The 10,356-nt window shown below is 35.7% G+C and overlaps 1 pseudogene; it reads left to right on the forward strand.

Moving 5' to 3' along the window:
- The first annotated feature begins 661 nt into the window (after nt 1-661).
- LOC133825144 (magnesium transporter MRS2-4-like) lies at nt 662-5,305 on the forward strand (annotated as a pseudogene).
- The last annotated feature ends 5,051 nt before the right edge of the window (nt 5,306-10,356 follow it).

A 10,356-nucleotide genomic window follows, 5' to 3' on the forward strand; every position in this document is an offset into this window, starting at 1 on the left:
CAAACTACCTTTTTCGTACAGATGGGATTCTTTGAGAAATGTTCTGACACCCATCGGCCACCTAGGTCATTAAAAAATTCTCTCCATATTTTTAGGGCGCGAGTGGTACAGATGCACCATCAACTTGGAGACACATGTCTAGGACCTTGGGAATGTGAGAGCACGAGGGTCGACCAATTGGCCCCCAAGTAAAGAAACCTGGATCCTGGTAAATGAACCTGGACTTAGGTAAACGAATCAGGATACTTGTGATTGATCCGAGATAAAGAAGGCAAGTCTCCACCATGCTAACACGGTTGAATACTTATGGGTAAATGTTATCCATATTTTCCACTTATGACACATGGCATGGTCGAGCGGGTCCATGGGCCCTCAAATGAGGTTCGGCCCAACCTGGGCTCAGTGAACAATGAATAAGGAAACCTAATGGCCCAGATCATAGCAAGCCCGATGACGGGCAAGTAGCACAAGCATAGTAAAGGGGCCAGAAATAAGGTGCAGGCTTGCATCATCTTCCTAACAACAGTCAATCTATACCCCCTGGGATGTAAGTTATGATGGCGAACAATTCACTTCAGGAGACAAATCCCATCAAGTGGGATCGAGGAGAAGACTCCACCACCAAGATATCCGCCACTACACCAAATATCACTTTCCATAACACTGGATTATAAGTTTATTTAAAAAGTATTATAGTATATCTAAAAAAAAAGCGCTAACTCCTTTAAAAAACAAAAATGCGGTAACTTTCCAAAAAAACCAAAATAAAAGCGCTAAATTATTTGTTTGGAAAAAAAAGCGGAATACAAAAGGAAAGAATTTTCAATTAGCCCTAGCTCTACTCCGTTCTCCCTCTCTATTCATTGTTTTCTCTGCACTGCCTCAGACCACCCATTCTTCGATCGGAGATGCCACCTCCTCGACGCCTAGTACCAACAACAACAACAGTAGCAGCTTGATTTCCGCCGCCGCCACTGCTGGGGGTGTTAAGGGGAAGAAGAAAACTGGTGGAGCAAGGCTATGGATGAGATTCGATCGCGCGGGGCAATCGGAGCTCGTTGAGTGTGACAAGAATACCATAATCCGCCGCGCCTCCATTCCCCCTTGCGACTTGAGGAATCTTGGACCTCTCTTTTCTCATTCCTCTAATATCCTTGGTAATTTCCCCTTTTTTGATGTGAATTTCTTCTAATTTCAATATCAGAATATTGTAAATTTTGTTTAGGGAATATATATATATATGTCTTCTAGTTTTGAAAATTTAATGTAGTTACAGATTATTTATATGAACAATTTCAGAAGAAACTGTTTTGGAGTTGTTCTCTTTCACCTTGCCCGTTCCCCTCAATTAAATGAAATCTGCCCAAGCTATAGCTTTACAGTCCAATTAGTCAAAAGTAGCTAAAGAATCGATGAGCCCTGGTATCTGATTCTTTGTTTGTTGTATATTAATTATGTATGGTAGTTGGTTATGATAAATTGTATATGTATATTTGCTATATTTGTCTTACAGCAAGAGAGAAAGCCATGGTGGTTAATTTAGAATTTATTAAGGCAATAGTTACAGCTGAAGAGGTGTTGTTGCTTGACCCTCTTCGCCAGGAAGTTCTTCCGTTTGTGGATCAACTCAGGCAACAACTTCCTAATAAAGGCCCATTTCAGATCAATGGAGCAGCATGTCCTTTTGAGGAACAAGAAAATGAAATGAATGATTTAACAAGTAGACATTGGTTACCTGTTCCAGAGGCTGTTGAAGGTCTGCAATGTGAGCTTCCATTTGAGTTTCAAGTTCTTGAGATTGCATTGGAGGTTGTTTGTACGTTCTTGGATTCCAGTATGGCGGACCTCGAGAGAGAAGCTTACCCTGTTTTGGATGAACTGGCAAGGAATGTAAGCACTAAGAATCTTGAACTCCTCCGGAGTTTAAAGAGCAATCTTACTCGTCTGCTTGAACGTGTTCAAAAGGTATGCTTGATGACTTCATTTTCTGTGTCCTTGCGATGTTATTATTACCACGTTTATCTTATACTCATGGTAGTTGATGCCATATAACTCATCTGGATTATGTTCTAGTTTCATGAGGAATAAGTAGATGTATGTAGGTCATTAGTTTGATTTTAGAAATTTTATTTGAAGGGAGAAGGAAAAAACATTTGGTCACAATACATAAAATGATGCCTCAACATTGATATATTTTTATTAGATTTTTTTAATTATCTAATCAGATCAGATAAACCTGATACTTTCTTGTATTTCTAAAATGATACCTATTTGGATTCCATAGATTAAGCATCCAAGGCCATATGTATGAGTCAGAACTCGGAATATCTTAGCTTGTTATGGTTGTTTAGCATCATGAATCAAATTGTTTCTTGTGAGGGACTGCTACTTGGATTATGGCTGTACTGATGATTCTCTTTAGTGGGAAGAAAATATAGCTATTTAGCTCTCTTCCTACTCTTTACAACCATTTTCTCTTTCAAGCACTGAACTTTGGGAGATTGCAAAAAGAGACGGAGCTTAGAACAACCAGTCAAGAGATAGGGTGAACAAGCCAGAAAACATAAGTAGAAGGCTAGGGATTTTGAGGATCCCCTACAACCTCCCAGCAAGAAGGAATTTACTCCAAATCTTTCCTATATTTTCATACCTCCTTATCTAACTATAAGAACCTCACCCTGATAACCCTGGATATCATGTACACACTTCCAGGACAACTTTAGCCTCTAGACTCCACTGCTCCTTCTGGAGTAAACCAACATACGAGCATTTTATGAGGTTTATCAGATAAAAAGAAATTTGTTTTGTCCTTTTCAAAAATATTTATGTGTATATATATTTTTAAGTTAAGTTTCTATTATGATGGGAGTTTTATGTGATTACTTTTCATAGCTTCTTATAATGGAACTATGATAGACATTATATCTAAGTACGCAATAGGTTTCTTATAATTCTTATTTTCTTTTCAATTTCTTTAAGTTAAGGGTTATATTTATTTTATTTTATTATATTGCATTAAGGGTTATATTTAAAAAGGAATAAATGAATAAAAAAAGTCAAAAGGTACCTAAAGGTTTTAACAAGAACTTGAATGGGCAATGCTTTGGCTCTCTTGAAATTTTTTTCTCACAGCCACAAACGAGCGTTACCTCTTCCCTTGTCTGTAGTACTTCTCTAACATTACACTATTGCCCCATCTTCTGATCAGAATTTTAACAATTTAGTTGTCAAGATTAAATTGAAATTACCTCTTTCCTTGTCCATAATACTTCTCTAATATTACACTGTTGCCCCATCTTCTGATAAAAATAGATTGTCAAGATTAAATTGAAAAAAAAGCAGTTCTTGGAAGAAAATGGGAGATGATCTGGAGCAAAACTGGCTTGGGTTTCTCCAAAATCTGAACATTAAACCCTATTACAAAGACAGTTACAAATCTTTTTCCTATCCTTCTCTCTCTTTCTGTTTCTGAGTGTGTGTCTCTCTCATCCTCAAATATCTGCAACTAGTGGCGTTGTCATCAATTCCATCATTTTGGAAGAGGAAAAATAGAGTTATCTTAAAAACAAATGTCATCTGAACACATCAAGACAATATAGAAAATTGATATGGTTTAATTTTAAAAACAACAATTATGACAAAATGAGTCTCCCAAATGGTTTTAGTTGTTCCTCTATGCCAGTACAATATATTACATATTTATGACAAGTACATTTATGTATAATGGCAGGTGAGGGATGAAATCGAACATCTTTTGGATGACAATGAAGATATGGCACATTTGAACTTGACAAGGAAGTGGATCCAGATTCAACAATCTGAAGCTTTGTTGGGAGGTTCTGGTTCAAATAGCATCAACACCATTGCTACTCATCTTCCTCGGATTAGTTCTAGGAGAAGTGGGAGTTTGGTGAGCAACCACTTGGATGATAATGATGTTGAAGATCTAGAGATGTTGCTTGAGGCATATTTTATGCAGCTGGATGGAACACGAAACCAGATATTGTCTGTGAGTGCTATTTCTGATACTAGCAATTTAAACATGATATTTATGCCAAGTTTTATTTAAAGTACATGGAAGTGTAACAGTAAGTTTCATGTAAGCTGTAATTCTGCAAGCATTTAGCATTTTGTGCTTTATTTTACATGAAATTTTGATTGTTTGTCTACTTCTGGGATGACATGACTATGAGAATTTTTAATTTGAGAATTTTTAATCTGTGGAAAGTACAAGTTGGAGCTAACTAAACCCTTTGGTGAATCAACAAATTCGAGGTTTTGATTCTCATTTTAGTTGTTCTGTAACTTTTTCTGAACTCAAGGGGTTGCCAAATTTAAATTTATATTTGTTTCTTCTCTTTTGGACTAAGTGGAAGATTTAGATTCACCATATAAGTCTCTGCCCCCATGGTTTTAAAGAAAGCCAACAATTTCAAATAGCATGTTGTCAAGTTCTATTAACAATTTTGTAGAAATCTGCTGTATGGATGATAACTGAGTTTATGTTTATAAAAACTTCATTTTTGTTTATAAAAACTTCATTTTTGTACTAAATTATTCAATGGGTTGCAGGTTCGAGAGTACATTGATGACACAGAAGACTACGTCAACACCTAACTAGACAACCAGCAAAACGAACTCATTCAGCTCCAGTTGACATTGACAATTGCATCATTTTCCATAGCAATCGAAACTTTGATTGCAGGAATGTTTGCTATGAACATTCCTTGTACTTTGTACGAAACGGAGGGGATATTTGAGCTCTTTGTTGGATGTATTACTGCAGGCTCTCTATTAATTTTCTTACTTGTTTTAGGATATGCTAGATGGAAGAAGCTGCTTGGCTCGTAAGTTAACTTTGTTACCATCACTTATTGTGTTTATATAATCTGCAAAATTCATCAATACCGACTTCAATTCATAAATCTCTCTAGCAGAAAGTATCTGTATACCATTGCATATTTCTCTAGGGCTGGATGGAAGATAAGATATTAGACTTAAATGTGCTTAGGATCCGTGTTTTAAGAAAACCTTCGCAAAGCAAGTGATTTTTTTGTATTGGACCCTTTCTTCATTTGACTGGTGTTGCTATTTCTTTGTCCTGTTTTGATTTCTGATGCACTTGTCACCTATGTGATATCACCACACTTGCACAGAAGAATTGGACTCCACTCGTGGGATCCACCTATTTCATTGTCCTCTTTGTTTTTATTTATTTTTGGAATGATTTATTGGTATTTAGTTGAGTTTGATTGATGCCTTATGTACAATCATTGATAGGAAATGTGCCTGTTTGCTATTGTTTTCCAAATTGTTCTTAATAATTATTACAGACTTCTTGGTGCAGGCATGGGAGATAACAAAGCAAGTAACCATGATAGCAAGGCAATGGAGGAAAAAACCAAACATAATACCCCTTCAACAGAGTATAAGATGCCTCTTGTTTGGATCGACTTAGAAATCACTGGTTAGTACTAATTCTGTTGTTTGATCGCTATGAAAGAATGCCTAGTTATTGCATGCTTGCTATCTCCAAGGTCTTTTAGGAGACCTGCCTATATATTTGTACGATTCATGTATGGATAGTGATATTCTCTGATCTTTTGGTTGTGTTTTCTTGTATTTCATTTGACACCTCTTTCATATGTTAGTTTTTATATATATTGTGTATTCTTTTTGTTTATGTTTTTTTTAAAATTTTATTTATCATTGAATGTAATCTTAATGTAGCGATTACAGACATTTATCTAGGCTCACTACATACAAGGCATATCACAATTGCTGGTGCTACACAAGCTCTATAACATATCTGTTGTGTATGTCTCGCAATGTGGTTATCTAGGCTATCAAAAAGTGGTTAAAACAGCTAGTGACCACGACTGTTTTAACAAGATTCCTCAAGTTCACTTACTTTGGTTCAGCTGCAGAGTTAGTTAAGTTGATTTTTTAGTTTTGTTTTCGGGTTGGTTCTTTTGTATTTTGGTGCACGTATATAAGTGAACCTTGCATCATTATTTATGTACACAGATTTAGAGAGCACTAAGAGAAAAATAAGAGAGAAAGAGAGAGTTCAGTGAGTTATAGAGGTTGGAGTTCTTGCGGGAAGCTTGTTCAAAGAAAGCTAAAACTGAGAACTTTTCTCTTTGTCCTGAAGCCTTGTAATTATTCTAGATTGATCATAGTGAAAACTCACATAGGCCAATTCCACTAAACCATGTATATTGTGGTGTTCTTTTGACTACTGTTTCTATCATTCATTAAAGTTTGTGATTTGTTTCTGTTTCTGGCATTATTTCTTGTTTGTGTTTGTTCTTTTTTCTGGTTTGTTTTGTTGGTGTTCTTGGTAGGCTATTAAAGGGTTCAATCAATTTCAATATCATCCTCTTATACTAGGAACACTGACTATGATTTCAAGCTAGATTTCTCGAACGTAAACATCTTAAAAAACCATGGTGAAAACAGAAAAGAGTTGGGATTTCAGAAAAGAGTTAATTTTTCTTGAGTTATGTTGATAAAGAGTGAATTTATAATAATTTAGGATCAAAATTTTGTATTCTTCTGTGATTCTATAGTAGTTTATAGTAGTTCACGAGGTCTGTTGATTTATTGTTATGCACTCTACAATAAAATTCTTTATTTCACAATCTCTTGTATAGATTATGGCAAACTTTGACTCATGAAGGGTGATTTTGGTACCTTCAATTTGTACAGTAGCATGTTAATGATTTTTTTTCTTCAGTATTTATCACTATTATCTCTTTTTTATTGTTGCTAGGTCCCAAAAGCTAATCTCAACAATTTTATTACTGTTATGGTTGGATTAGTATGGTACATATATAAATTTTGTTTAACTTCTCTATTGTTTCCTTCCTCTCTTTCTCTCTCACACATATACATGAACACATGATTTCATACTAAAAAAAGAACCAATGCCTTATAATTTAGTGTTTGGTTTCTTTGTTTGCTTTGGTATAGTTGTGAATTCATTATTTTGTATGTGGTGTCCTCTCCTGGAAATAATTTCCACAACATTTTTCTTGAAGTAATTTGTGATGCTAGATAATAACAATAAAATATTTCTTTGTTTATTTTTGCATATGTGACAAGAGAAATAGAAAATGATACTTAATTTTGAAGGCTTTGTGTTGGGCAGCTGTAGAATATATTGTGCTGAAAGTAGTAGAATATGTTGAATATTTAAGACTACTTGAATACTTAAAGAACATTTTGTTGTTGATGAAAATGTTGAATGTTTTAAACTAATTTGTGGATTGTTAATACAATGTTGAATATTTTAAACTAATTTGTGGATTGTTAATACAATGTTGAATATTTTACTTTTTGTTATTGGAAAATCAAGTTCATTTGATGATGCTAGTATATATTAGAAAGCTAATTTTAATTATATAAATAAAAAATAAAAATATAATAGAATAAATTAGTGTTATATAAATGAATATATTATGAGAATTTAAATTTATCTAAATATTAAAATAATACGAAAAATGTGTTATAATATCTATTACAATAACACTTTTTATAAGTAAAGAATTTTGTTATGCAAACTTCATTATATAACACAAAAAATGTGTTATACTAAAGTGTAGTATAACACAAATTTGTAAGTATTGAAATGTGTTATATAATCGACTATAAATAATATAATTAAACACTTGTCTATTTATTAAAATAACACAGAAAGTGTGTTATCGTTGACAGCATAATAACACATCTGTATAACAATGATAAAGTGTTATGTAAAGTACCCTGACCTACGATAACATAGTCGGTCTTAACACATCAAAAAGTGTTATGGTATGTTTTGATAACACATTTTTTGTGTTATTAAAATCATTTTTTCTTGTAGTGCGCCTTGGTGAATGAACCCGAGTCTTGGTAAACGAACCAGGACTTAGGTAAATGGACTCGAATATCGGTAAATGAACCAAGAAAAAATGTCTGGATAGTACAAGCCTAGTCTCCTATGCTGCTGACATGTCCGTGAGGAATTTGGCAGTTGGTCTCCCCAACGAACCTATAGAATGGGGTACGCATGGAACGTACACTGTTCCTAGGAAATGGTACTGCCGCTACTCTGACAGATCCTGTCCCCAGGATCTCCTTAGTAATCCACACAAATCAGTCTGTGCTAATGTACAAAGGACAGTTGTAAGGCTTCACCACACCTAAGCTGACCAAATGGCCCCAGATTAACAACCCTTAATTATGTTACATTTCTTGTATTATGTCTCCGTTAGCGAGCAATTGTAATTATATCCTTATTGGGCCCAGATTAGTCTGGCCTAAGTGACATGACTACCTATAAATAGGATCCGTCATGCACTATAGTGAGGACCCCAGATTTTCTCTTGTAAGCAAAACGCTGCTGAACTTGTAGAAAACCTCCATTGTCAAAACTCTCTATAGCATAATACTAGTGACTCGTGGACTAAGGCTCATTAACACCCCAACAACGTAAAACCTGTGATCTTATTTATTTCTTAGCCTTTCTTTCTAGCTATTATCATTCAATATATTTATAGTTTCCGAAAAACTCAGTAAACACATGTTTAGGTGTATTTAATATGCACGTGGGCCCGTTTCTTATTAGAAGGGAAATTTTCGTAATTTGGCTTGTTATGGGCATAATTGTATATATGTACATATATGTGATATATGTGAGAGACCACATTATTATGTGAGTTTATTTGGGTAACTCGGCACGAGACGATCTTAGGGAGCAATCTAGTGGGAAACTCACAATGGGACCTAATACCTGACTTAGGGCAAGTCAAGGGGTTTCTTGGGTATCTAGTAAAAAACCGGGTTATCGGGTAATGAGAAAAAATATTTGAGGATATATTTGGAGTTTGGGAGAATAGGAGAGGATATTGGGTATTTTGACCATTTTTCCCTCGAGGACGTTTTTAGTACCCCGAGCCCTCGGAAATTTTCTTAGGGTTACTTTAACCTTATGTAAACCACACAAAACAAAACACTCAACTTTCTCTCCTCTCCCAACCAACTCTCTCTCTCTCTTTCGCTCTCAATTTTGGAGAATTTTTTGATAAAACCAAGGGAATTAAAAGCTTGCATTAGGATTTGGATTTGTTGCAAATAGGAGGTTATTAGACATAGCTGAGGTAAGCTTTAGTTCCTATTTTAAGTTGAATTATGTTATGGTTTCCTAGAGTTCTTGAGGTGTTCTTGAGCTTTGTGGCTCAAGTGGTGGATTGTGAGTTTTGATGAGTTCTTAGTCCAGTTTTAGGTTGGGTTTTGATGTTGGTATTATGCTGATATTGTTCTGATGATTTAATTATGGTTTTAGGAATCATTTGGGAGGATTTTGGTGGGTATTTTGCTGAGGAAAAGTAGATGAATTTTGGGTTCGTAGGGTTGGGCCGCGACCCATGTGAACTGTAACGCCCTGGATAGCCAAGACCGTTACACTGTGTGTTTATAAAGTGCCAGACTTTCTAATCAAGTCCTTCAGTTAAAAACGTGTCATCGAAGCTATAAGGGAACTAGGGTTAAAAATGTTTTGGTCTCAAAAGCCACATTTTCATTAAGAAGCATTTCCTGTTTACACGGGATCCCAAAAATATCAAGTTTAAAGACCGTTTACAAAAGTCATAAGATTTAGATACAATAACAAGCCATACTAAGGTAAAATAGACAGTTAGGTAATCCCTGTCATGATCCACTCCTAGACCATGGCGATCGAACAACTGTCTATGTACATTCAACCTCAGAGCTCTCCACCTCAGGATTGGTCTAGCTTGCTTTTGCCTTTACCTGCACCACGAAGCACCCGTGAGCCAAGGCCCAGCAAGAAAACACAACAACAAAGCATAAGCAATCAACAGACAAATCAATATCTCATATTGCATCACATATTCTCAACCATATAATCATTCAGTATAATAAAGTATTCAACATACTAAACATATCAACTCATATCATATATCAGTTCACAGATGATAACTAGGGCTAGCGCCCTCAGGCCGCTCCCTCCGTTATCCCACTGACTCTGGCCCGCTTAAACCGAGCTTAGTGAATATTAAGCTGTCCTCGGCTACCAGTGGCCAAGCCGCGCCCTGTACGCAAATAGTATGTACGACACTCTTAGGCCGCTTTCACATGTCCCATGGCATAATACCATCATTGACACGATACAAATATCGGGAGCACTTAGTCCCATCACAAACATATAACCGAGTGCAGTTTTCTTACCTTTCGATTCGCTAGCTTTGATCCGTCGACTCCTTGAGCACGATCCCCCTCGAGCCCTAGCGCTCACCTAAACACAACCATAGGCCAAAGTCATCATCAATCCTCAAGTCCAAAACTTAGCCT

The sequence above is a fragment of the Humulus lupulus genome, chromosome 3 (assembly GCF_963169125.1).
Source record: "Humulus lupulus chromosome 3, drHumLupu1.1, whole genome shotgun sequence".
Taxonomy (NCBI): domain Eukaryota; kingdom Viridiplantae; phylum Streptophyta; class Magnoliopsida; order Rosales; family Cannabaceae; genus Humulus; species Humulus lupulus.